Here is a 7326-nt window from a genome sequence, read left to right on the forward strand (position 1 = left end):
TGCACGCAGTTCATGCATTCTACTTTTGTATATGATTGAAATTTGCATAATAAATATTTAAAAGAACAAGTTCCTTGTCCATCCTCGATGCAAGCAGTTTCTCCGTGGCTCCGGTCCCTTCTTCCATTAGCCTCCACCACATTTTGGGCCGCCCTCCCACCTGAGTCTCAGTGCCTCTCCTCCTTCTCAGGCTGCCCAAGCAAGCTTTGAGCTCTGGGACCCACTCTAATACTTAGGGAGCCCATCAGAACGGCTTGCCGACTCCCTAAAAATAAAGAAACCAGGTTTTGCCCTAAGAGGAATTCTGCCCTGGCTTTATGACCTACCCGGCTCAGGTAAAAGTGATGTAGCTGGAACGAGGCCTGAGTATACAGCGTTTTAAAAGGTTAGTTCTCTTCCTCCAGCGATTTCGATTCTAATCGAAGTTCTTAAGTTGATTCTAACAGAAGTTGGCACAGACAAAGCAGTTTAAAAGATAATATTCTATGCCTATAAATAAGTCTAGGAGAGAAAACACAGGTAAAACGTGGCAACTGGGTGATTATTTTTGCCTTCTAACCAAAAGATGTTCAATGTAGACATCGCGTCACATATAAATAGACCTATCTTTAGAAATAAACAATATATGTCTCTCTACCCCTCAGCTACACTGCAGTAGCCAAGGGCCAGGCAGCTATCCCAGCAGGTTCAGCAGTGGTGCACTGGAAGCCTGAGAAATCTAAACACACCCGTCCATGAACTTGGTGGGAGGGGAGGGGCGCACACTGGCCTGGAGCCCATGTAATTAACCAGTTTCTCTTCCATCTTAATCAGCATCAACTGGCCACCGGCTCCTTTCACTTAATTTTGTCTACTTTAGCCTAGGAAAAATGCAGGCTTTACTTTGTGCAGCTCTGAAGTCACCTGAGATTAATGTTCAAACTGCCCCCCCCCCAAATCCAAGGCATGCTTATGAAGAGAGGAAACGAGGTTTGTGTAAGGAAGAAGCGTTTTCACTTCGACATGCATGTGCAGGCAGAATAAGAGAATTTGCTCTGGATGATGATGCTAATAATACGAGGGCGGAAACTGTGTTGTGCCTGAGAGGGAGGAAATTAATTCAGAAATGCGGGGATGGGGAGGGAGAAGTAGCTGTGACTTCTGCAGCCACTTGCCAAACCCCTCTGAGCAAGGGACTTGGGAAAGGGAATGTGTTCCCATTGGTATGTGCCATTGTTCCCAAACACATGGGAGACAATGTCAGCACTTACTTCTGGCACTAAATTGAAAAAAACACTTCCTCTCTTTCTGCCAGCACCATTTTTTTTCTCCCACTCAGCCCCGGAGTTTGACACAGTTTCCTTTCCAAGGAGACTGGCTAACATATTCCAGTGAAGGAGCTGGGGGACCGCGTGAGACGGGCATGGGGACCAGTTTAGGCTGAAATGAATTAGGAAACATTTTTAAGTTACCCTTTGAAGTTTTTATTGCCTTATCATCAAACAGCTTCTCTTCTTTGGCTGTATATTGATTTTTTTCTGACTATGAAAAAGTGTTTCAGCTCTTCTATGATAATCAAACACAGTCTCAGTTCAACGGGCACCTTCTTTTTTCTGAACCGTACTGTTCCACATATCATGGAATTATCCTATACTGCCCCCCGCCCCCCGTCGGACAGGACCTTCAGAGAGCATTAATCTTCTTCCAATATTATTTTTCCTATCATTCCCAACAATATAACGTTTCCATTCCAAACATACAGCTGCAGGGGATTATATCATTATTTGCCTTTGTTCTAGTCGAAGTATATTTTGTGAGAGCTTCCTGTCATTTGTCCTGAGCTAGGCTACTATTTGTCAAAACATCACTTCTGAGATTGCCTGCTTCTCTAAGATGCCAGAAAAAAAAAAAAAATTGTGTCAACTAAAAGTTAAGCCCTTATAAATCCCACAGGGGTTTCAAAACGGAACACACTTGGGATTTCATTTCCCTCTAAGTATAATGCCCTTTCTAATACCCAGAGTGAATACTCTCAGAAGAGTATTTTGTCACAGTATTTCCCTTCTAGCCCCTTGCACCTTAGAAAATAGTCACAAAGTTTCTTTCTGCCCAAGGCACCTGTACATATTGGTTTAGTGTTCATACCTGAGGGGAAAGTGGGATTAAATTCTTACCTGGGTGGAGAAGGGGTATTAGATCCGGAGTCAGGAACCTTGGAATCTAGTCCTACAACTGCTGTTTTGGTTGGTTCCATGACCCTAAGCACATTTTAGCCTCTCTTAGTCTCAGGTAGTTCATTTGAAATCTAACAATGTCTCAAGTCTTAGAAAGTTTCATTCTCAACTATGTTTTTATAGTTTCTCAGTGCTGTTTCTATTCATCCTTCCTTTGCCGTCCTGTGTGCTTACTGCCCAGCTAGTCTGGCGATGGTCTATTAATCTCATTGTCACAGACGTTAGATTAATATCAGTCTTCCTGAGACTCAGCTCTGGGGATGTTACTCTTTGCCCCAACCCTTCCACGGCTGGCCATTGCTTCCCTTGCGCTTAGGAGCCTCCAGAGTGGACCAGCACCCACCATTCCGGAACAGTTATCAGCAACTCCTACATGTCCTTTGTACTCCAGTCTGTTTGCATTTTGGTTGTGCCATTTTGCGGAATGTGCCTTGTGCCTTCTTTGTATTTTCAAGGCACATCACATGTTGCAATGATTTCCATATTCGTCTTACTTCCCTCCCTAGATGGTAACCTTCCCAAGGAAAATTGCTACCATTTATTGACCCAATATTCTTTGCTGTGGACTGTGTGAGATACTTCACACCCATCATTTCTAAATTTTTCCAATCATGTAGGTGGATTAGAATTTATTTTATTTTTCAGAGCTTGAGGACAGAGACCCAGAAGCCATTAGATAATGTCCTTAGTCATACAGCTAGCATGTGACGGCTCACATCTAGAAAGTATCATCTAGAAAAACACTAAATTGAATGAACCATGATGCTGGCACTTGCCCAGCACACAGATGCTAGGCAAATACTGTATAAGCATGAATGAATAAATGAATGAGTGAATGAATGAATGATTTTATACCTTAACTACAGCCCCTCTCTTTAGATAACGGCCACCAGGTGGCGGTAGTTTTCCACAGCCCTATAGTCTGGACTCCAAATTCACTAAATACAATAGGAGAGCCAGAGGGGACCCTGTGGATTACCTAATGACTCTCCTGACTTCATGCTAAAAAAATTGAGCAGCCATAAGGTTACTTTATTTATTCAAGATCTTTTAGTTGATAAAAGAGCAGACCTTAAACTCGAGTCTAAAACACACAAAGCTAGCGCTTTTCTACTATACCAACTTGGATGTTTTTTTCTTCAAAACTTGTAGTTTGTAGTCATACCTTTCCCATATATTTTCGATATTAAAAATATTCATTAAAATAGTAAATATGATCAAAATTAAACAAAGATGTTTCATCATAAAATTTTAAGCTTTTTTCTTAAGCAATAATATAGTTTTCATGTTTAAAATGTTGAAATATAGATAATCCAAAAAGGAAAAAAATTACTTGCAATTCCAACAGCCAGAGACAAGCATTATTTTGCTACTATTCTACCAGAGGTTGCTTTACTCATCTGCAAAATCCATTTTGGAAAATTAGGAGCAAATCAAGACATAATTTAGTAATTTGTTAATCTTAAATTTTCTCTATAATCTTACTTTCATTTTTTTTTTAAAGATTTTATTTATTTACTTGAGAGAGAGAGAAAGCACAAGGCGGGAGACAGAGGGAGAGGAAGAAACAGGCCTCCCGCTGAGCAGGAAGACCGATGCGGGGCTCGATCCCAGGACCCTGGGATCATGACCTGAGCTGAAGGTGGCCGCTTAACTGACTGAGCCACCTGGGCGCCCCTATAATCTTACTTTCATAAAAAGTTATTCGATATTTTCCTTAGACCTCTTGGATCTTTTAAAATTTTTCCCAATTTAACCATGTTTAGTTGCCAGTAAGGGGAGACCATTTTTAATTTACTTCTCTCTCTCTTTTTTTCCTTGCACTTTTTAACTAGATTCCCTCAGTGAGAATTCCAGTTTCATTTATGTTTCCCTTTTCTCATTCTTTTCAGTAAGGAAAAGAAAAAGCACTGTCAAAACACTGTGTCCATAACCCATCTCCAAAGGGAGAGGTGTCTTTTCAGCAAAGGGCATTTTATTTTCACTTTTCCTAAGTTATTTCTCCCCACCTCACCTCTCTTCTCAGAATGATGATATAATACTAGAGGGTATTTCTCAGCTAAAAGGATTGGGTCAGTTACATAAAATAGTAAATTTTACACTAATGAACAGAGGTACGATGGCTTTAAACGCCTGATCAAAGATTACGCTATTATCTTTACTAGAATGATTACATGCCTCTTAGCATGGGTTTTGCATGTAAAGCTCTCTATATCTAGGGATGCTCTCTGACTCTATCAATGTTACTACAAATATCACTGAGCTTTGGTGCATGATTTCTACCATTCTCTGTAATCTGTGGTTCTTAAGACCGACAGTCTATCACTGCTACCTTAAGGGTATGCAGTAGAGGTTACCAGTAGGGAAGGAAGTTGGGGGGCAGAGAGATGTCTGAACTCTTGGCAGTACCCAAACAGGGACCACTGTTGGAGTCGAAGATGCAGGGAAAAGAAGAGAAGTGAGAAACCGGACTCAGAGTGAGTTGGGGATGGTCAAAGCAAGACGCTTGCGGTAGGAAGCCCTGCTGAGAATGCTCTAAATGACGACTTGGACTCACTACTCCCGTAACCATGCCAGTGTGTCCGAGGCCCATTAACTGCAAACTCCTATCTATTCACTTCACACAATTGCAGGTGCCTCCGTATCTTAGCCCTCTAGTCTTCCATCATTCTTCCATTGATAAGATGGAAAACGAATTTGAGGAAATAATTATCTGGTATGTCCTGCCAGGGGGGATGGAGAGGGCCCTGTGGCAGGAAGTACTGTGGAAGGAAGGTGCTCTGAAACCCAAATCTTGGGCCTTGGCCTCCCTACCCACCTAGGCCAATTGTTCAAGTACTAGTACGTGGCTTCCTCTGCTGCTAGCCACCCAGGCGAGTTAATTGATGGAGCAGCGGATGCTTGTAGGCATCTCCCTGATTATTTCTCTTCTGAGGTGTCCAGCACTAAGGACGGGAGTGGACGGTGGGAATCATCAGTGAGGCAGAATTGTCAAGGAAGAAGGCTTCTGCCTGGGAAGTTAGTGAACTGATAGTGTGGTTATTATTCAATTTGTAGTTCATCTAAAGATCATAAGGTGCAGTCCTATGTGTGAAAACGAGGCTTGTCTTTGGACATCAGTAAAAAATTTTGGTTTCCTTTCTGCTGGGGAGGAAGAACTTGCCCTTATAAACGGACGCCACCGGGCTTCCCTTTTCCTACCAACTGAATCCACCCAGTTGGAATCAAGCAAAACTGATGTGAGCTTAGGAACCAACCCTTATTATCAGAGGGCCTTCACCTCCTGGAAAACCGGTCTAGACTACCACTTAGGTGTTCTACTTTGTAATTATTTACTATCTTGTACACTTTTGTTTTATCACTTTTCTAAATGTTATATTTCACAATAAAACAAAGTAAAAATAGTGTAAAATATCCAAACTTTGCATATGTAACATAGAAAATTAGTCTCCAATGAGCTCAACCCAATTGACTGGTAGGATACGGCTCTTGCATATGGCATGTTCTTTGCTTTCTTCATTAAATTTGCTATCTTAGGGAATTTCCAGGCGTCTGCCCTTATGCCGCTGTAAAGAATACTCAGCTGTTTCCTTCCTATGTAGGGAAAAACCAGGTGTGCCCTCCTTTGTCTTTCTTCCCTGTTTGTCTCCTTTACTACTCACATTAAACACCTCACTTCGGGTCACTCATTGTGTGGAGCCTTTTCCACACACCAAACAATTCTCCGAAATACCAGCAGGGTGTCCTACAATTTAACTCAGCTCTGACACGATCTACCCAGAGATAGCATCAGATCCCACAGGTTAAAGGCTCAGTCCCACAAGACTGCCCTCCCCCCCACACACACTTCAGATGCGTCACAAGCCCAGGCTGTCAGCCGTGCTGCTGACCAACTGGCTATAGACCAGAGGTTCCAGTGACCCCCTCCTTCAACTCAATTTCCTAGAGTGTCTCACAGAATTCAGGGAAGCACGTTTGTTTACCAGTTGATTAAATGACATGATCAAAGATCCAGATGGAAGAGATGAGGGCAAGCTATGTGGGAAGTGTCTCAGAGGTTCCACACTATCTCCAGGCTCACCACTCTCCCAGCACCTCCACGTGATCACCAATCTGGAAGCTCTCCTAACCTCTTATTTTGGGGATTTTATGGAGGTTTCATCACATGGGCATGATCCATTATTAATTCCAGTGTTAGCCCTTCTCCCCTCTCAGCGGGGCGGGGATGGAAATTCCAAGCTCCTAATCATGGCTTGGTCTTTCTGGTGACCAGCCCACACCCAGGACCCATAGGAAGCCACCCAGAGTCACCTCATTTGAACAAGACAGTCATCACCCAGGAAATGACAAGGGTTTCAGAAGTTCTGTGTCAGCACCTGGGGTCAAAGACCAATATTAGAACAAGAGATACTCCTAGTGCTCTTCTCACTTAGGAAATGACAAGGGTTTATGAGCTCCGTGCCAGGAACTGGGGGCAGAGACCAATATGTATTTTCTCTTATAGCCACCGTCTTCTACAGATTAAATGCGCTGATCTTAGTCCCAGTCTCTTGGGTCACATATGACAAACCTAATTCCCTTTCTGAGTCTTTAAAATCAAAGATCTGTCATACCCCCAAGAACCTTCTCTAGCCACTCCTTCCACCCAACACACACTTTTTCTCCAAACAACGCCCCCCTGCCCCGCCCCCACCCCCGATCTTCCATCCGTCCCTCAAGACTTGGTTCCAAGTCTCTAGCTTTCAGAGTAGCTTTAGGTGTGAACAACTTCCCTTGAGTATGGTGCCCAGACGGAAACAGACGCCAGGTATGGACAAACTAGAGGGCTGTCATTAGTCCTCTTGCATTCTGTATTCTCTCTACCACTTGGAAGCCTGAAGATACTGCAAAGAACATGGACTCTGAAGCCACAGGACCTGGGGATTTTAATAGTGGTCATTAGCTGAAATGCTAAGCAAGTTACTCAATATCTCTGTGTCTATTGTTGTCATCGATACAGAATGTTTTATCTACTCTCCCACAGGTACGCTCTGAGAAAAACAGCTTATAGAAGTAAAGCAGACTTTCAGTAAGTGGGGACGAACATTAAAAGTGCGGGCTAAGCCCGAATCTC

This window comes from Mirounga angustirostris, unplaced genomic scaffold, assembly GCF_029215605.1.
Source record: "Mirounga angustirostris isolate CCGP_5_RB_7025 unplaced genomic scaffold, mMirAng1.0.hap1 SCAF_9, whole genome shotgun sequence".
In the NCBI taxonomy this organism is placed as follows: Eukaryota; Metazoa; Chordata; class Mammalia; order Carnivora; family Phocidae; genus Mirounga; species Mirounga angustirostris.